Source organism: Mus pahari, chromosome 18, assembly GCF_900095145.1.
Source record: "Mus pahari chromosome 18, PAHARI_EIJ_v1.1, whole genome shotgun sequence".
Classification (NCBI taxonomy): Eukaryota; Metazoa; Chordata; class Mammalia; order Rodentia; family Muridae; genus Mus; species Mus pahari.
This window is the reverse complement of record NC_034607.1, coordinates 6,928,703-6,950,860: the sequence shown is the minus strand read 5'-3', so window position 1 is coordinate 6,950,860 and position 22,158 is coordinate 6,928,703.

The following is a 22,158-nucleotide window of genomic DNA, read 5'->3' as shown; positions in this document are numbered from 1 at the left end:
ACTACACATTGAAAATAAACCTCCCTCCTAAATTACAGACCAGAAGTATTTATTCCATATATATTTTATTAGACATTTAAGCAGAAATGTGGAGTAAGAAGCTAATGATTCTGTAGTCCATACAGCAGTGATGCAACAGCATTTATCAAAATGTTATGTTTAAGTATTGACCACAGGAGGAATAAATGGGCTGCAATGTGGTAACATTGTCCTATTTCTTTGCAACATTTGCAACATTGTTAATAAATATGTCAGTAACCACTGTTCTTTCTAAGTGACATAACTGCCTTGTTCTCCCTGAGTCTTAGGCTCTACTGACTTTTATGTTAAATGTTTTGTTTTGTTTTGTTTTCTTTGCAGACATGGTTTTTCCTAGTGCTGGTGTTTTTTTTTTTTTTTTTTTTTTTAATCAGTCTGCATATGCCATGTATTTCTATTGAAAACTGGACAAGATTAAAATGTAATATCACTTCAGATGTATCCCATCTCTCTATGAAATGGAAGCCTACATTGATATCAAGAGTGTTGGGTAATTAACAGCCTTGGTGCTTTAGAGCAATCAGCAGAGTCCTGGAGAGCAATGGTTAAGGTCATGCTTTTTATCAAGGGAGGCTCTTGAAAGTACCAAAGATACAGAACTATTGGACACTTGAAATTTAAAGACATAAAAGAAGTAGATATTTTCGGATACCAGAAATGGAGTATGATAACCTGGGTATTTGAAATGTATGTATTGAAAAAATGTGGATATATGTCAACATTATGGAAAGTGGTTTTAATTGAGTTCTAAATCAGGTATGCATGTATAATGGACCTGAAAGTCTCTCTCTTGTTTAATTTTTTTTATGTTGTAAGAATGATACCCACGAAGCCTAGAATTTAGCATGCACTCTATGCAGATTGCCCTTTTATAACCTGAAATAAAGCTAGTTAATGTACCTTATGGTTCCCACTATCTATATTTGTCATTTTAATGAAAACATTTCTAATTTAGATTCTGACATAAAACAGAAAGAAATCCAATATCTGATAAGGACTAGGTCAATCATACAGTCATCTTTAACAGGAAATTGCAGATGGCATAGAGGAGGGAGAAAGAATGTTTTCTCCAGGACTAGGATATTTTGAGCAGGTGAACAATATTATCAAACACTTTGATGACCTATTTTCTTTGTAGACATCCCACAGTCTTGCCATATCCTGAAGTAGAATTAAGGAAAATGTGGATAAAAAGTAAGAAGAAGTAGAGGAAGCCAAAGATGAAAAAAAAATCATGACAATGATGATGATTACGATGATGACGACGATGATGATGATTTTAACCAGTAAACATAGTCCTCTTTGAACAACTTAGTTTTTAAATCTTTGAGATTATTTTTTAATGTTTTTTAATTAGATAATTTCTCCTTTTGAATTTTTATTAGATATTTTCTTTATGTACATTTCAAATGTTATCCCCTATCCTTGTTTCTCCACTGTAACCCCCCCCCATTCCCTCTTACCTCCCCTTGCTCAACAACCCACCCACTACTATTTCCTGGCCCTGGGATTCCCCTATACTGGGGCATAGAGTCTTTATAGTACCAAGAGCCTCTCTTCCCATTGATAACCAACTAGGCCATCCTCTACTACATATGCAGCTGGAAGCATGAGTACCACCATGTGTTTTCTTTCATTGGTAGTTTAGTCCCAGGAAGCTCTGAGGGTAGTGATTCATATTCTTGTTCCTCCTATGGGGCTGAAAATCCCTTCAATTCCTTGACTCCTTTCTCTAGCTACTTCATTGTGGACCCTGTGCTTTGTCCAATGGTAGGTTGTGAGCATCCATCTCTGTATTTTTCAGGCACTGGAGGAGCCTCTCAGGAAACAGCTATAATAGGATTCTGTCAGCAAACACTTGCTGGCATCCACAAAAGTGTCTATGTTTGGTAAATATATATGGGATAGATCCCCAGTTGGGGCAGTCTCTAGGTGGTCATTCCTTCATTCTCTGTTCCACAATTTGTCTCTGTAACTCATTCCATTGGTATTTTTCTCCCCTTTCTATGAAGGATAGAATTACCCACACTTTGGTCTTCCTTCTTCTTGTATTTCATGTGGGTTGTGTCCTGTTTCTTGGTTATTCCACCCAAAAATAACTTATGTTTTATGTATGCCTTATTGAGTTATTCATAATGTTAACCAAGACCAACTTGTTCAACATGAACTCTGAACTTCTTAGAATATCTTTCCAACTACATCCCAGCACTAAGTGGCTGAATAATCCTAAATTATTTAGAAAAACAAATTTTTGTATGATGTGTCTTTAAAAAATTGATAGAAAGTCATGAAAGCCAGAAATTGAAACTTGTTTTCCAAAATATTATAAGAACGATCTCTAGGCAACCTATTTTCATTTTTCTCCTCTGAAATCCCTTAATCTATCTCACCAAAATCTACATTGCTTTAAGTCCCATTATCATCCATTCTTTCACTTGTTTCACACATTAAGGCCTTCTTTAAACATTCATCCACTTTTGTAATCCAACGTCAAAGTACTGTATTCTGCTATTAAACAACATGGTCAAATTTATCAAAGTAATGTCCTACTTGTTCATGTATCCCACTTTTTATCCCTTTATCTGTGTACTGGCTGCCATTTTGTGTCAACTGGACACATGTTAAATTTGTCTGAGAGGATGAAGGCTGTTTAGAAAAGACCTCAAAGGATTAAGCTGTAAGACATTTTCAGAATTTTTGACTATAGAGGGAGGGACCATCCCACATGATCGGTGTTTCCATTCCTGGGATATTAATCTGGAATTCTAATAGAAAACAAGCTAATTTAGAATGTGAAGCAAGTCAGTATGCAGCACCCCTCCATCACCTCTTGCTTCCAAGTTCCTTCCATGTTTTGTTTTCTGTCCTGATTTTCTTAGGCTCTATATGGAATTTCAAACAAAGTAAAACAAAATAAAACAAAATAAATTCCTTTTATCATTATTTTGTTTTGTTTTGGCTTTGTTTACCTTGAGCTTTTTGTTGTTTTATTTATTTGCTTGTCATAATGTTTCCCTGCACAAAGCTTAAAAAAAATCACCCTGGATAAACTAAGTCCACCTCCCACCAAAAAACCCTACAAACATAGTCTGTATTTGCTTATATGTTGCTAGGAGATATTAAGAGTTCAATAATAATAATAATAATAATAATAATAATATTAATAATAATGTCTATTACCATGGATGTTAATTAAAGAGTAAGTGAATACTGTTGCCGGATGGACATCCTTAAGAAGGGGAAATAAATAGACAATTCTGAATAGAATAAGGTGAGATGTGGCACTGAGTAGAAAGGATCGAAATGATCAAATTGGAAAGGGAAGAATCAGAGAGTAAAGAAGATATTATGAGACATTCCTAAAACTAAGTCATGTTAAAGAGCATATTAAGGCCTTGTGTAGAAAAAAAAATACTAAAATGTATATAGATGTTAAGAAATCTAATTTGAATCATTATATAACATGAAACAAAGATTTATCTCAATATTTCTTAGCACCGACTGAAATCCCCAGTGCCAGGAATGGGGTACAACTAACTGAGCTGGTTTCCAAATGGTCACAGTAGACAAACCCACTAATGCAGTTTATTTCTAAAGGTTTTGCAGTCTACGGTAAAACTGAATATAAAGTGCTATTCCTGAGGCCAACACTTACATAATTAATGAATATGGAATATTTAAGTTGACGACTAACTAGATCCTTCATATAATAGTTTCATGTCTATCCTAGATTAGTGTCTATGATCAAAGATGAGTGTCTTAGTCAGTAACCCTCAGTGAAGTCTCCTTTTCTAGGAAACAGGTGCAAAGTGAGAGGCCTATAACTGGACTGACTGCAGAGAATGATAACCTAGGAAAATTTACCAGTAAATGGGTTTTTTTCTGTCAATTCTTTCACATCAGCCTGCAGGTATATAAAATAAGTGTTGGGAGAGGCGGGGTTCCAGTTCTTTCGGGGCCACCCCTATCATATCCCTTCATAACCCCAGTGGAGGCCGCTGAGTACTCTGGAAGACTCTCCATACCACAGGTCCTTAGGAAAATGGGTGAGTGAGACACAATCAACTCCAGAGAATCCAGGAGGGGCTTGTGTCAGCAGAAACAGGGACAAAGGAACACTGACCACCCAGAGGCATGGTTCCTGCCGGGTTGGGGCCACCCTGCGGTCTCTCTCATGAACACCAGCAGAGGCAGCTGAACTCTCCTGAGGAATCTCTACACCACAGGTCCTCAGGATAACAGGAGAGGCAGCAGAGAGCTCTGGAGGACCCTCCACACTACACTGCAGGTCCTCGGGATCACTGGAGGAGAGTCAGCCTACAGGGAGTGCTCTGACCCCAGGACTCAAAAGGAGGATCATAGCTCCAGACTCCTGGACACCTGCCTTGTGAGAGGAGAGCTTGCCTGCAGAGTGCTCTGACCACAGGGAGGCAGGAGAGAGTTGGATTCCCAGGAGTGCTGACAGAGGCTAGCAGAATCACAGGAGGAACAAACTCCAGCCAGAGACAGCTTGAACATTAACATCAGAGATTTCCAGACAATGAAAGGTAAACTTAAGAATCTTACTAACATAAACCAAGAACACTGGGTACCATCAGAACCCAGTAAGCCCACCACACCGAGTCCTGGATACCCCAACACACCCAAAAAGCAAGATGTGGATTTAAAATCATATCTCATGATGGTGGTAGAAGATTTGAAGAAGGATATTAATAACTCACTCAAAGAAATACAGGAGAACAATGCTAAACAAGTAGAAGCCCTTAAAGAAGAAGCACAAAAATTCCTCAAGGAATTACAGGAGACCACTGCTAAACGGGTAGAAGTCCTTAAAGAACTACAAGCAAACACTACTAAACAGCTAGAAGAAACAAAAAAAATCCCTTAAAGAATTACAGGAAAACACTGCTAAACAGCTAGAAGAAGCACAAAAATCCCTTAAAGAATTACAGGAAAACACAACCAAACAGGAGATGGAATTGAACAAAACCATTAAGGATTTGAAAATGAAATAGAAACAATAAAGAAAAACCAAAGGGTGACAACTCTGAAGATAGAAACCCTAGGAAAGAAATCAGGAACCATAGATGTGAGCATCAGCAACAGAATACAAGAGATGGAAAAGAGAATCTCAGGTACAGAAGATTCCATAGGGAAGATGAACACAACAATCAAAGAAAATGGAAAATGCAAAAAGATCCTAACTCAAATCTTCCAGGAAATCCAGGACACAATGAGAAGACTAAACCTATGGATAATAGGAGTAGATGAGAATGAAGATTATCAACTTAAAGGGCCAGCAAATATCTTCAACAAAATTATAGAAGAAAATTTCCCAAGCCTAAAGAATGAGATGCCCATGAACATAAAAGAAGCCTACAGAACTACAAATAGACTTGACCAGAAAAGAAATTCTTCCCAACACATAATAATCAGAACAACAAATGCACTAAATAAAGACAGAATNTTAAAANCAGTAAGAGAAAAAGGTCAAGAAACATTCAAAGGCAGGCCTATTAGAATTACACCAAACTTCTCACCAGAGACTATGAAAGCCAAAAGATCCTGGACAGATGNTATACAGACACAAAGAGAACACAAATGCCAGCCCAGACTACTATACCCAACAAAACTCTCAATTACCATAGATGGAGAAACCAATGTATTCCATGGCAAAACCAAATTCACACAAATTCAACGAATCCAGCCCTTCAAAGGATAATAAAGGGAAAACACCAACACTAAGAAACAACATGCTAGAAAAAGGAAGAAAGTAACCCTTCAACAAAACCAAAAGAAGCAAGCCACAAGAACAGAATGCCAGTTTTAACAACAAAAATGACAGGAAGTAAAAATTACCTTTCATTAATCTCTCTTAACATCAATGGACTCAATTCCCCAATAAAAAGACATAAACTAACAGACTTGATACACAAAGAGGAACCCAAATTTTGCTGCTTACAGGAAACCCACCTCAGAGACAAAGACAGACACTACCTCAAAGTAAAAGGCTGGAAAACAGTTTTCTAAGCAAATGGTCCGAAGAAACAAGCCGGAGTAGCCATTCTAATATCAAAATTTGACTTCCAACCCAAATTTATCAAAAAAGACAAGGAGGGGCACTTCATTCTCACCAAAGAAAAAAGCTACCAAAATGAACTCTCAATTCTACATATATGTGCTCCAAATGCAAGGGCAGCCACATTCATTGAAGAAACTGTAGTGAAACTCAAAACACACTTTGTACCTCACATAATGATAGTGGAAGACTTCAACACCCCATTCTCACCAATGGACAGATCCTGGAAACAGAAACTAATCAGAGAAACATGGATACTAAGAGAAGTTATGAAACAAATGGATTTAACAGACATTTAAAGAACATTTTATCCTAAAACAAAAGGATATACCTTCTACTCAGCACCTCATGGTACCTCCTCCAAAATTGACCATATAATTGGTCACAAAACAGGCCTTGACATATACAAAAATATTGAAACTATCCCATGCATCCTATCAGATCACCATGGACTGAGGCTGATCTTCAATAACAGCATAAATAATAGAAAGCCAACATTCACATGGAAACTGAACAACACTCTACTCAAGGATAACTTGGTCAAGGAAGAAATAAAGAAAGAAATTAAAGAATTTTTAGAGTTTAATGAAAATGAAGCCACAACATATGCAAAGTTATGGGACACAATGATTACCTGATTACCATTTTTACAAAGGTGGTCTACTGGTTTCTTTGTTTAATTTCATATCCAGCTAATTTGCTGATGGTTGTTTTATCAGTTTGAAAAGTACTCAGGTAGAATTTTTGGAATGCTTCTGTATACTATCATATCATGTATAAACTGTGAAACTTCTTTGTGGGACATTGGGCTATTCACAGATTTGCTGATCTCCAGTCGAGCTGAGGTGTGGAACCCCGGATCCCAGTGATGATAATTTACCTACATGGCATGGTAGGCATTCCCTCATGCCTCCTGGAACCCTGGCTCCTGTTGAAGTTTCTGTCCCCACAGCCCCCACAGGAGAAATGTGACATTTATTCATGTAGACAATGTCCCAAGCTTCTGACCTTCAAGTTAGACTCCTCCCAGTTACCTAGCAACAGTAAGATAACAGCCCACCATAAGAGGTGCTGCTTGGTCCCTCCTCACTCTTTTACTCCTCTTACTCTCCTTGCACTCTATTACTCTCTGTCCCTCTTGCTCTCTCCCTCTTACTCTAGCCTTTCTTCTCTCTCTCTCTCTCCTTTTCTACCTTCTCTCTTGTCCATGGTCGGTCTCTCTCTCTCTCTCTCTCTTTTTACCTTTTCTCTTTTCTTTTTTTTTACCTTTTTTTTCTCTCTTTTCTCTTTTCTCCACTTTTCTCTACAATAAATCTCTAAAATCATAGACTGTCTCTGTTTATCAAGGCCCACTGTGCTTGGACGATGGGATAGGTTTTCCTTTAAGGAGCCATTTCTAATCTTCCATCAGAAAGCCTTCCTGTGCTCCAGTCAGGGACCAGTCTAAGGATTCTCTCCTGCTTGGGAACCTCTCTCCCTCTGCCTTCTCTCCCGTATCCTTATCCCCAGGGCTGAAGGTATTGCCCCAGGGCAACTGGTATTGTGGGCTGCCTCTTGTCCATGCTTCACCAAGTGGGGTCAGTGGCTTAGATGCCCACCCAGGGCTGAGTGGAAAGCATCTGGTAGCCCTCCCACATCTGGCGGCCCAGAGCACAGGAGCTCTGGCCAGAAGTGGGCTTTCTCCCTCCCCTTCGTTTCCCTAACCCCTTAGCCTACACTCCTTCATTTCCAATTTGTTTCACACTGATTTCCTTTCAATCTTTCATCACTCTGGTTGAAAATTCAAGTAGAATATTTAATAGACATCGAGGCTATGAGCAGCCTTGTCTTGTCTATGATTTTAATAAAAATGCTTGATGTTTCTCGACATTTTATTCGATTTTGCCTATTGGTTTGCTGTTTATTGCTTTGATTATGGTTGTGTATGTGCTCTGTATCCATGATTTCTCTAATACATTTAACATGAAGGGGGTTGTATTTTGTCAGAAGCTTTTTCCGTGTCTAGTGAGAATATCTTATGATTTTTTTTAAGCAGTTTGTTTTTGAGGTGTATTTTGTTGATGGGATTTTGTTTTTTTGATCAATTCCTGCTTGATCTTGATGGGTGATGTCTTTGATGTGTTCTTGCCATCAGCTTGCAAGTATTTATGGAGCATTTTTTTCAAAAGCAATTTTTAATTAGATATTTTCTTCATTTATATTTCAAATGCTATCCAGAAAGCCCCCTATACATTCCCCCTGTCTTGCTCTCCAACCCACCCACTCCTGCTTCCTAGCCCTGGTATTCCCCTGTACTGGGGCATATAATCTTTACAAGACCATGGGCCTCTCCTCCTATCATCAATGTTCAAAAGTGAAAGTGAGTTCTTTCTTAAGTTCTTGTGTTGTTTATGTATCTGGATGACTGCAGCCTCATAGAATGAGTTTAGGGTTTTTCATCTATTTTTATGTTGTGGAATAATTTGAGAAATGTTGGTATTACCTGTTTCTTAAAGTTTGATAGAATTCTGCACTAAAACATTTTGGCCCTGGGCTTTTGTTATTTGGGAGAATTTTTATGACTGCTTATATGTTTTAAGGGAACAGAGGCCTGTTTAAATAGTTTTCCTGATTTTGATTTAACGTTCATAAGTGATATATGATTAGAAAACCATCCATTTTACTGAGCTTTGCCAATTTTATGGAGTAAAGATTCAAAGTAAGATGTAATGATTCTTCAAATTTCCTCAGTATCAGCTATTATGTACTGTTTTAATTACTAACTTTATTTTTATTTTTTTGGATACTGTCTCATTTGAAAACCAGATTGGATCTAGAAATAAAGTCCTCCCAGCCCATAATAATCAAAACCAAAATGTATAGTATAAAGAAAGAATTTTAAAAGTTGCAAAGAAAAATAGTCAAGTAACATAATGTCAGACATATCAGATTTACACTCACCTTCTCAATAGAGAACCTCAAAGCTAGGAGTGTCTGAGCCAATGTCTTACAGTCCATGATACATCAAAGATATCATCCTAGATTACTATGTGAGAAATTTTTCAATGATCATAGATGGAAAAACCAAGATATTCTGTGATAATGTAATCTATTATCAAGAGGATACTAGAAGGTAAATACCAACACAATTAGGCTGCCTATAGTGTAGAAAGTACAAGAAATAAATAATTTCACACTGCTAAATCCAGTAGAATTGGAACTCGTGCACAGATACACAAAAACACATACATTTCCACCAAGAACATCAAATTAAAAGGAACTAACCATCCTTGGACATTAATATCTGTCAACAATAATGGATGGACTCAGGTGCCCAATAAAAGAGACAGGTGTACAGATTGGATACATAAACAGAATCCTTCCTTCATATATATATATATATATATATATATATATATATATATATATATATGAGATATGAGGGATAAAAGGAACAAAGCTAAACATAATAAAGTCAATATATGACAAACCAATAACTACCATCAAATTAAATGGATGGGACATTAAAGTAATTCCACTAATTTCAGGGACAATATAGGGCTGGTTCAGCAAGTCAGCTAAAATAAGTCAGTAAACAGCACCCTTCCATTGTTTCTGCCCCAGCTTCTGCATACAGGTTTCTACTATAGATTGGTTCTGCCCTGACTTCTTTAGATGATGATCAGCAATAGAGAAGATTAAACTAAATTCACATTTTTCAGCAACATGGTTTTGTTGCCATTTTTCATTGCATAACTGAAACAATTTGGATGAAGATTTTGGTGTATTGGTGAGACTGAACAGGAGTTTTGAGAGCTTAGTGGGGTGTTCAGTTGGAGTTTGAAAGAGAAGCATGGTTGAAGGTAGTTTCGTGGATAGAGGCTGGGCTATGAAGTTTCAGAGGGAAGTTTAAAGGTTCTATATTAGCTTTTTATTTAAGATTCTCTCATTAAGTTATCTGTGACTAAAGAAACACCTGTGGTAAACAAGATAGCATAACAACTAAAAGTACAACTGTGGGAAGCCACGTAATGCCATTACAAGATGGTGCTGGCTACCACTGGCCACCGCCCGTGTATTTCGGGTAAACAACCAATGTGCGCAGGTGTAAATGGGTTTCACACCAAGTCTTGCATAACAGTGAGATCATGAGTAAGCAACCAATTAGACGTGGACACGCAGCCTTGGGGACTATATAGGGAGTCGCTCGCGGGGCCTAGTGGTCTTCCTCTTCAAGATGCAATAAATGCTGTGCTGCAGAAGGATCCTGGTGTCTGCGTGCATTCTTGCTGGTAAGACGATAGCATGGGACATACAACTTTGATTTAGTGGAACACTGAATGTCTGTCATCTGGAGCTGAGAAATAATCTGTGATTAAAAAGAGACCTGCATCACTGACTTGAAATCTTCTGCAAAGTGTTTTCTGACAGTCATCACATTGAAGCCTGGTTCTAGAGATGACTGCAGTTTCTACCTCATACTGGTAGCCAAAAATGGTAGCTTAAAAGACACCCAAGCAGTATTAGTCTTATATTCATATAAAGCTCATGGTAAGAAACTGAGGTTTGAGACTGAAGACTACTAAAAGACATTTGTGTAATATTAGCCTATTGGCATGTGAAAGTACAAGACTGAATGTGTCATACTAATGGGTATGGCACTACAAAGATTGCCTATGATTGGCTAGAAATTAAAAAGTAGCACAAATGATTTGAAGATGTCAACACGATGGGATGACTTCAAACCTGCAGGTACCTTATAGTGGAGCCCTACAGATTCTTGAAGTAAAACTGAATGTGTTGCAAATTGCAAAGCTTTAAAACTAATAAATGCTTCTTGAAGGATCCCAGAATATCATGTATAAATCATCTATATTTAGGAATTGAGTAATTATTAGTGTTGGAGCTTGATTTTGCTCAGTTCTTATTGCATCTGTGCCACATCTGAAAGGTTTTGAATATTTAAATGAAGATTTTTATTTCTAGATCGAATGTATTTTAAATATATTATCAATTTTACACCAAGAATAAATTTTCCCCTCCTTCCCCTCCATCTAATCTCACCTGACCTCTGTAGCCAACATTATTCCCCTTCTTTTCAGAATAGGTCAACCAAGATTGGTATTGATAACCCATCATGTATAAACTTGAAAAATGACTAGGTACCTCTTCTACTAAGGCAAGACAAGTTAACCAAATAATAGAAAATAACTCAATGGAATATAACAGAGTCAGAGACAAACCCTACTCCCTGATACAAGTCATACAAGAGGAGCAATCTATGCAATCATACCATGTATGCAATGGATCAAGGTCAGACCCATGCATGCTACATTATAGCCAGTTTAGTACTTGTAAGCTCCATTATTTAATGGATATATTATCCTCTTGTCTCTTTCTTGTAGTACTCTTGACCTATCTGATTCTTACCAATGTTCCTCATTATTTTGCTAATGCTATAAACTCTAATGAAAACTCAGCCATCTGTATCTTCTTAGGGTCTATGCATTGCTTTCTTCTGTTGCTGTCTGAGGCATCTCTGATGACAAGTTGGTCTAACAACTAAACTATGAATATAGCATAATATATTTTGCAATCATTTCTTTTTTCAATTATGTTTGTTTTTATAGTGGGTCTCTAGCATATCCAGCACCTGGCTCTAGGATTTACAGGTGGTGAAAAATTCAGGCTCACTATCATGGCATGGGTATCAAGATTGGCCAGTCATTAATGGAACACAATATCAATTTGTGTGCCAAGCATATATTGTGGACATGAGAAGTTGTATAAGTTGTAGTTCTGTGATCTAGTGCCTGGGTTCCTTGTCCCAATGTTTCAACTAGATGTCTTGCCAGGTTAGTTACATGAGATACCCAGTTCAGAATCTATAAACCCTGTTGTTAAAAATGTTAGCTAAGGCGGGGCAATGGTAGTGCATTTGGGAGACAGAGGCAGGTGGATTTCTGAGTTTGAGGCTTGCATGGTCTACAGAGTTCCAGGACAGCCAGTGCTATACAGAGAAACCCTGTCTCGAAAACCAAAAACAAACAAACAAACTAACTAATAAACAAAAAGAATGTTAGCTAAGCCTACTCTCACTGACTTTTAGGTGTTTCGTTTGCCCTATGTTTCTTATTCTTCCCAGAGATGGCACCAAGATTCCAGTTGTCTTCCCCAGTACTCTTTCTATCATCAGGACTAGATTCTTCCTATTGTCATCCCAATTCTCCATACTCTTGTAGTCCACTCTCCCCATCCACACACTATATCTATTCTGTTTCCCCTTCTAAGTGAGAATAAATATTCCCTACATAGGCACAAATGTACTTTCCTTTTTTGTATCTGGAGATAGCAGTGTGGTTGTCCTTTCCTGATACTATCCACTTATAAGTGGTTACATGCCATGTCTGACATCCTAGGATGGATCATATCATAGGAACCTCTTTTCTAATTCCATTCATTTGCTTGCAAATTTTATGATGTTATTGTTTTTCATGGCTGAAAAATACCCCAATTTTCCCATTCTTGAGTTGACATATACCTAGATTGTTTTGAGTTTCTGCTATTACAGATAAAGCTGCTATGAAGAGAGTTGATCAAGTGTCAAGTGGTATGTTAAACTGCCCTCTTGGTATATGCCCAGGTATCATATAGGTCAGTCTTGAGATAGGTAGAGTTCTGATTTTCTGAGAAATTGCTACATTGATTTACAAAGTGCCTGTACATTTTTGCCATCTCACCAGGAATAAAGAGAACATAATTTTATTTTTTAAATTCACTTTGCAATAATTTTGTGCCCCCCTCCAGGTCGTCCCCTCCCACAATCCTCTCATTCAAACTCCTAGACTTCTCCACTGAGAGGGTATACAATAGGCATCACCTCAACCCAGGCCATCATCTCTCTGCGGCTAGTGGCAACCTCTCCCACAGAGGCCAGACAATGTTGCTCAGCTCAAAGAGCTTGTTCTATGGATAGGCATCACATTTTGTGACCTCTGACTTTTTGTTTGGGCCCAGATGATATCCAAGCTTCACATGTGAGTAGAGATCTAGGTCTTGCCAGTGTATGCCCTTGGTTTTTGGTTCAGACTATGAGAACACCAAGGGTTCAGGTTAGTTGACTCTGTAGGTCTTAATGTTGAGTCTTTTCATCTTCATAGCCAACAAAGATAGAGAACTTCAGACCAATTTTCCTTATGAATGTCAATGCAAAAATACTGAAGAAAATCCTTGCAAACAGAATCCGAGAACACATCAATACAATCATCCATCATTGCCAAGTAGGGTCCATCCCAAGGATGAAGGGATGGTTTAATATATGGAAGTCCATCAATGTAATCCACTATATAAACAAACTCAAGGACAAAAATCATATGATCATCTCATTAAATGCTATGAAAGCATTAGACAAAATCCAACACACCTTCATGATAAAAGTCATGGAAAGATCAGGAATTCAAAGCACATACCTGAACAGAATAAAAACAATCTACAGTAAACCAGTAGCCAACATCAAAGTAAATGAAGAAAAGCTGGAGGCAATCCCACTAAAATCAGGGACTAGACAAGGCTGCCCACTTTCTCCCTACCTATTCAATAAAGTACTTGAAGTCCTAACCAGAGCAACTTGCCAACAAAAGGAGATCAAGGGGATAAAAATTGGAAAGGAAGGAGTCAAAATATCACTATTTGCAGATGATATGATAGTATATATAAGTGACTCTAAAAAATCCACCAGAGAACTCCTAAACATGATAAATAGCTTCAGCGCAGTAGCTAGATATAAATTAACTCAAACAAATCAGTGACCTTTCTCTACACAAAGGATAAACAGGATGAGAAAGAAATTAGAGAAACAACACCCTCCAAAATAGTCACAAAAATTATAAAATACTTTGGTGTGACTCTAACTAAATAAGTGAAAGATCTGTATGACAGGACTTCACGTCTCTGAAGAAAGAAATTGAAGAAGATCTCAGAAGATGGCAAGATGTCCCATGCTCATGGACTGGCAGGATTAATATACTCAAAATGACTATTCTGACGAAAGCCATCTACAGATTCAATGCAATCCCCATCAAAATTTCAACTCAATTCTTCAATGAGTTAGAAAGGGAAATTTGCAAATTCATCTGGAATAACAAAATCCTAGAATAGCAAAAACTATTCTCAACAATTAAAGAACCACTGGGGGAATCACCATGCCTGACCTCAAGCTGTACTACAGAAATGAACCCACACACCAATGGTTACTTGATCTTTTACAGGGGAGCTAAAACCATCCAGTGGAAAAAAGAGCATTTTCAACAAATGGCGCTGGCACAACTTGCATTTATGATGTAGAATGCGAGTGATCCATTATTATCTCCTTGTACTAAGTGGAGTCAAAGAACTCCACATAAAACTGGAGACACTGAGATTTATAGAGGAGAAAGTGGGGGAAAGCCACAAAGATAAGGTTACAGGGGAAAAATTCAAAAACAGACCATCAGTGGCTTGTGCACTATGATCAAGTATTGACAAATGGGACCTCACAAAATTGCAAAGTTTCTTTGGGCAAAAGACACTGTCAATAAGACAAAAAGGCCACCGACAGATTGGGAAATAATTTTTACCAATCCTAAATCTGATAGGGGACTAATATTCAAAATATACAAAGAGCACAAGAAACTAGACTCCAGAAACTCAAAAAACCCCATTAAAAATGGAGAAGATCCAGGGAGAGTTTTAAGACAAGAGGAAGTATAGTATATATCGTCTATTAAAAAAAATCATTTCTCAATTTAAATGTTATGGAAAGAAAAATATGTTTATTTGAATTACATAATGCTATGTTCTCATAGACTTATTGCAAATCCTTAGTTTGCATACCTCTACCTCTATCATAATATATGTGCTCTAATGCTAGGTTTTAAGGGTGCATATCATTTTTATCTATCCTGCATTTTAATTGATCATTTTCCTTGTGCTCATTTTTTTTTCATTTTGTTTTATTGTGGCCATCATTGGAACCCAAAAATAATAATGATAATGTATTGCCAATCTCCTGTAATATAAACATGATAGTCACAGTACTGAAAATAGAATGGCCACACTATTCAGCCTTTCCACTACTAGGCATTATTTCAATTAACTCACATCAGCATATTCTTCTTCCCATACATAATTGCAGCAAATTTTTTTTTTTTTTTTTTTTTTTGGTTTTCTCAAGACAGGGTTTCTCTGTGTAGTCCTGGCTGTCCTAGAACTCACTCTGTAGACCAGGCTGGCCTCAAACTCAGAAATCCACCTGGCTTTGCCTCCCAAGTGCTAGGATTAAGGGCATGCTCCACCACTCCCGGCAGCAATATTTATAATATGATATAGAATCAAGGTAATTTAAATGTATGATTTTTTATATGCATAAATGTCTTCTTTATTCAAAAAGGCATACTTTTTAGCCATCAAAAGAAGAGAACCATATATTACTAACAGTAATGAGTGAATTGAACGTGGAGTAAAGAATTTTATTTCAATTTTTTTTTGATTTATTCAATTTACATCCCACTCACTGTGTCAATCCAACAAGTCTTTCCACATCCACCCCTTAGTCCTCAGATCAGGTGTGGGCCCAGGGTATCCACCTGCTCTATCACATCAAGACTCTGCAAGGAGAGACTCAACCTCTACCACTGAGGACTAAGGCACCCCAGCTAGAAGAGCAACTCAAATTTTAATTGTGATGTTTGTCTTGTTGTTGTCTAACTAACTAAGTTCCTTATAAATTTTGCATAAAAGTCCTCTAAGAGATGTGTGGTTGGTGAAGATGCTTTGACAATCACTAGGCCACCATTTTGTCTTCATGACAGTGTCCTCTAACTTAAAGAATCTTTGCAGTTTCATGAGTTCACATTTATTAAATTTTGTTCTTAGAGCCTGAGCCAAGGGTGTTCTGTCCTGTACCAATGACCTTAAAATAATATTCGACTTTTTCTACTAAGAATTTTAGTGTATATGGTTTTATGTTGAGGTCCTTGATCCACATGTACTTGAAGGCTGTGCAGGGAGATATATGTGGCTCTATTGGAATTCTTTTACATGTAAACATATATTTAGAAATCTAGCCACATTTGTTGAAGATGCTTTCTACTCACCATTTTAAGATATTTCCCTTTTAAAACCTATTCATGTGTCCACAGGTGTGTGGCCTTTGAATTGTATTCCATTTGAGGAGTGTATCTTTTCCTGTATCAACCCCATACAGTTTTTATCACTATTGCTCTGGATTGCAGCTTTAATTAAGATTGTCATTTGTCCAGGTCTTTTATTGTTCTGGTTTGTTTTCCTATTATGGTATTTTTTTTTTTTTTGGTTTTACATATGAAGTTGAAAATTGCACATTCAAGGTCTATTAAACATGTGTTGGAATTTTTATTGGGACAACACTGAATCTGTAGGTGGCTTTTGGTGAGATGGACATTTTCCCTATGCAAATCCTACCTATCCATGATCATTGGGGTGCTTTCTATTTTTCTGATATCTTCTTCAGTTTCTTTCTTCATGGACTTAGTTTCTTGTCAAACATACATTTTAATTGTTTGATTAGAGTTACACCAATATATTTTATATTATTCATGGCTATTGTAAAGGATTTTGTTTCTCTAATTTCTTTTCCTGCTTATCATTCATATAAAGGAGGTCTACTGTGTCTAGCCTCTTTTCTGATGGTGTTTATCATCTGGAAATTTTCTCTTATAGAGTTTTGGATATGATTCTGTATATTATCTGTAAATAGTAATTCTTCTACATTTCTAATTTTGATAGCCTTGATCTCCTTTCATTCTCCTATTACTCTGCCTAAAGCTTCAAGTAGTATATTGAATATACATGGAGTCTCTAGTTAGCCTTGTCTTGTCCATGATTTTAGTGTAATTTATTTCTCTCTATTTTGTTTTATGTTGCATATTGACTTGCTGCATATTGCTTTGATCAAGCTTAGGTATGTGCCCTGTACTATGATTTCTCTAATACATGTAACCTGAATGAGGGCTGGATTTTCATCAAAAATTTTCCATGCCTAGTGTGAAAATCATATGACTTTTTAAAATCAGTTTGTTTTGTGGTGGATTTTGTTGAGGGGTTTTTGTTTTCTTTTGAACTATTGTTTATTCTTGTTGGATGATGTCTTTGAAGTGTTCCTGCAGTTAGTTTACAAGTATTTCCTGAGGGTTTGTCAGCAATGTTAAAAAAATTGATCTAAATTTGCCATTCATTATTGATTTGCATGGTTTAGGTAATCGTGTAAATGTGGCCACATAGAATGAGTTTAGAGTGTTCCATCTATTTTTATTTTGTGGAATACTTCAGTGAGTGTGGTATTGGCTGTTGCTGAAAGATTGTTAGAATTCATCACTGAAGTTTTATGACCCTGGGCTTTTGTTGTTTGAGAGGATTTGAATGACTGCTTATATTTATTAAGGGAAAGTAGGCCAGTTTAAATAGTATTCTTGATCTTGCATTAACTTTAATAAGTGGTATCTGTTTAGAAATCAATTGTATCCTTGAGATTTCCCAATGTTATAGAGTAAAAATTTGAACTAAGAAGTAATGGCTCTTTGAATTTACTCATTGTCAGTTTTATGCCTCTCTTGTCATTACTGATGTATTTATTTGGATACAGTCTCTCTAGAACATCAAATAGAACCAAAAACAGAAAGACCTCTCAGAACATAATAATGATTGTCAGAAATGTAGGGTACAAAAAGAGAATTTTAAAAGTGTCAAAAAATGGCCAATTAATATATACTGTCAGATGAATCAGAATTACACCCATCTTCTCAATAAAGACTCTCAAAGCTAGAAGAGGAGAGGGTGATATACTTCATGGATATCATCCATATAATTATATACAGCAAAAGTTTCAATCACCATAAAAGGAGAAAGTGTAAATATCCTAGTGTAGAGAAATGAAAGAACAGGGAATCAGGAGTGCATAGTTTGGTGATCAGGGGGAAGGGAGATGTGTAATGTGGTTTTTGAAGGGGATATAAAGAAAGTGGATAATATTTGAAATGTTAATAAAGAAAATATCTAATCAAAAAATCTCAGAATTATAAAAAAGAAAGGATAAGATATAAATAATTTCATATTATTAAAACAAATAGAACTGGAGCCATTTCACAGACATTCACAAACACAGGCAATTCTACCACCAACATCAAATCAAAAGGAGTTACCAACCGCTTGACATTAATGTCTGTCAAAATTAATGGACTCAATTCCTCAGTAAAATGATATAGGCTAACAGAATGGATTCATATGCATAATCCTTCATTTTATATATGAGAGAGATCAGATATACAAGGCACATAGTTAAACACAATAAACACAATGTATAAAAAGCCAGTAGTTAACATCAAATTAAATGGATTGAAGCTTAAAGGAATTCCACTAATTTCAGGGACAAACATAGCTGCTCACTTTCTTACTATCTCTTCAATGTAGTCCTTGAAGTAATACATAGAGCAAAAAGCAACTAAAGGAGATCAAATGGATACAAACTGGAAAGTAATAAAAGTATCACAGTTAGATGATATGATACTATATACATTAGATCCTACTCAATTTCTACTACAGAATTCCTACAGTAGATAAACACCTTCAGCAAAGTGATTGGCTTCACGTAAAACTCAAAAAATTAAGTTAGACTTCATTATACAAATGTTAAAAGGGATGAGAAACATTTTGGAGAGTAAATACTCTTCATGGTAGCTACAGATTTTTAAGACTATATATATGTATATATAGTCTTAGTGTGACAAAAAAAAAAAAAAAAAAAGAGGAAGACCAGTATGACAAGGACTTCAAGACTCTGAAGAAAGAAATTGAGTAAGATATCAGAAAATAGAAAAAAATTCCCATGCTCATGGGTAGTGAGGATTAATGAACTGAAAATGACCATCTTATCTATAGCAATATACACAGTCAATTGAATCCCCATCAAAATGCCAACACAATTCTTTATAGACCTTGCAATTATATTTCTTAACTATGTGGAAGTCAAAGCATCCCAGAATAGCTAAAATAATCTGAGACAATAGAGAAATTCTGGAAGAGTCACCATCCCTTATTTCAAGAACAAGTATCTTTCAACAACTTTTTCAAGTCGAGAGTATTCAACTGACTTAAATGAATATGAACATACATCTGTTACTTGATATACTTTCCACATGGAAAAATGGATCTGTTTGCCATTATAGTAACTTCTTAAGACTGGGCTTGTCAACATTAGTCTTAGATGGGAAAGGTTCTCATAGGAATTGCTTGTCCTCTATGAAGACAATGTTACTGGACAGCTTCTGAAGCAGGGGGAGTAATTATCTTCAGTGGCTTAGCCACTGGTGAGTTGCCTTGTTCCTGGGATAACTTCATACAAATGACCATGTGTGTAGCCCTGGTTAAGCACACCTTGTCACAAATAACAATAACAACCCAAACCAAAGTCCAGAAATTATTTCTTGAGAAAAATTGTTGTTTTTCAAGAAAGATAGATATAAATAAAAGAGCTTGAAACGTGCGTGTGATCAAAATCTATCATGTACTTGAATGAAATCACTATTGAATCACATAAAAGATGAAAACAAACCCATGATAGTACTGCATGATCATAAATGTTCATAGTGTGAAGCCAAATGCATTTTCATTCCAGTGTGATCAGATTAAAGTGAGGATAAGGGAACAATGATGATTCCATTTGGAATTCTCCCAATAAGTGATATGCATATTTAAGGTAAAGGGTCCCAAACTATTGGTTGCAAAACTTTAGGGGTAAAATGACGATTACACAGGGGATGGAAATCCTAAATATCCAACTCCCAGGCTTCCAACTAGATCAAGATATGCTTCCCACTGGTTTCTATTCTGATTCCCAGACTTCTCCTGCCATCTCTTTCCCCATACCTCATCACCATTCCTTTTTCCCTTCTCTCTCTCTCTCTCTCTCTATATATATATATATATATATATATATATATATATATATATATATATACTGATGATGATTTAATTTCACCTTCTTAATTAGATTCAAACATGATTACTTATATTGTACCCCATTACTAACTTGTTTCTGTGTGTATGTGGATAGTAGCATCATTACCCAGCACTTTATGGCTAATCTTCACTTATAAGGGAATAGATACCATATCAGTATTTTTACATATGTTTTGCCTCACTCGGGATACTATTATTGAGTTCCATTCAATTTCCTACAAAACCACATGATTTCTATGTTTTTAATAGCTGAATAGGTTTCCATTGTGCAGAATGCCACTTTTCTTTATCCATTCTTCAGTTGTCAGACATCTACATTATTTCAAGTTTCTTGCTACTACAAAAAATGTTATGAAAATAATTGTACAAGTGTCCATATGGGATAATGTGACATCTAATAGGTATATGGCAAGGATTGGTGTAACTATGTCTTGAGGTAAAACAATTCTGAGTTTTCTGTGAAACTAAAAAATTTATTTCCAAACAGGCTTTACAAGCTCACATTTCCACTAAACATGGAAAACTGTTCCTATGCTCTAAATCCTCTCCACCATGTGCTGTCACTTCAGTTTTTCATATTAGCAATTCTGAGAGTTTTAAGATTGAATCTCAGAATCATTTTATTTGTTTTTCCCTGGTTACTAAAGCAATGGAACATTTTTCTTAATGCTTCTTGTCCAAGAGTGATTGCTTTGTTGAGAATTCTCTCTTTATCTCTGTCCCCCCCCTTTTTTTTATTTCTTTTGTTGGTTTGTACTTTCTTCAGCACAGTTTCATTTTTTAGTTTACTCCTTTGACAGCTTAGTGAATATATTTTCCTAATGTGTGGGCATTTGTTTCTTCCTATTGTTGGTATTGTTTGCTTTAAAGTAACTTTTCACTTGTATGAGATTTAATTTGACAATTGTTGATCAAAGAGCCTGAGCTATTGGTATTCTGTTCAAGAAATTATCACCTGTATCAATTCATTCATGGTGATTACCTATGTCCTCTTAAATTATATTTAGTGTAATTGTTTTATTTTGTGATCTTTGATCCACTTGGACTTAAGTTTTTGGTGGGGTAATAAACATGGATCTACTCTCAATCTTCTACATGCAGACATCTAGTTAGAGTAGCAACATTTCTTGAGTATGCTTTCTTTTATCCATTGTATGGTTTGTCCTCTTTGTCAAAAATCAAGCGTGCATAGGTGAGGGGTATGGGTTCATTTATTGGTCTTGATTCAATTCCATTGCTTAATCTGCCTGTTTCTGTACCAATACCTCAAAATTTTAATAATGTTCTGAATTACATCCAAAGGTGACAGAAGATGATATCACCAGAAGTTCTGTCATTGAGCAGGATTGTTAAAAAAAGAACTATCCTGGGTTTTTGTTTTTTCTACCTGAAATTGAGAACTGTTATTTTAAATTCTGCAGAATATTGTGTTGGAATTTTTAATGAAGTTCTGTTGGATCTGTAGATTGTTTTTCTAAGATGGTCATTTTTACTGTGTTTGCTTTTCTAAGATGATCATTTTCACTGTGTTATTCATACTGTTTGTCGAGGATGGGAGATAGTTTTATCTTTTGATACCTTCATCTAGGTTTATTTTTTTTTAGACAGGAGAAAATTTTGTCATAAAGTGCTTTGTTAGGCTTATATAAAGTCTATAGCAAGATATTTTATATTAATTGTGGTCATTGTAAAAGGTCTTGTATCCTTAAATATTTTAACGACATTTGTTATTACTATAAATGGTGGCTCCTGATGTTTTCTACTTTATTTTGTATTCAGTTATATTTCTGAAGGTTTTAATTAACGTTGGTGTTTTTCTGGTAGAATTTTGTGGTTGCTTATGTATACTATCATATGATGTACAAATAGTGATGTCATGATTCCTTCTTTTCCAGTTTGTAACCCATTTATTTCCTTTAGTTGTCTAATTGTACTTTTTTTATTATTATTTTCTTTATTTACATTTCAAATGCTATCCCGAAAGTTTCCCATACCCCTCCCCCCACCTCTGTTCCCCTACCCACCCACTC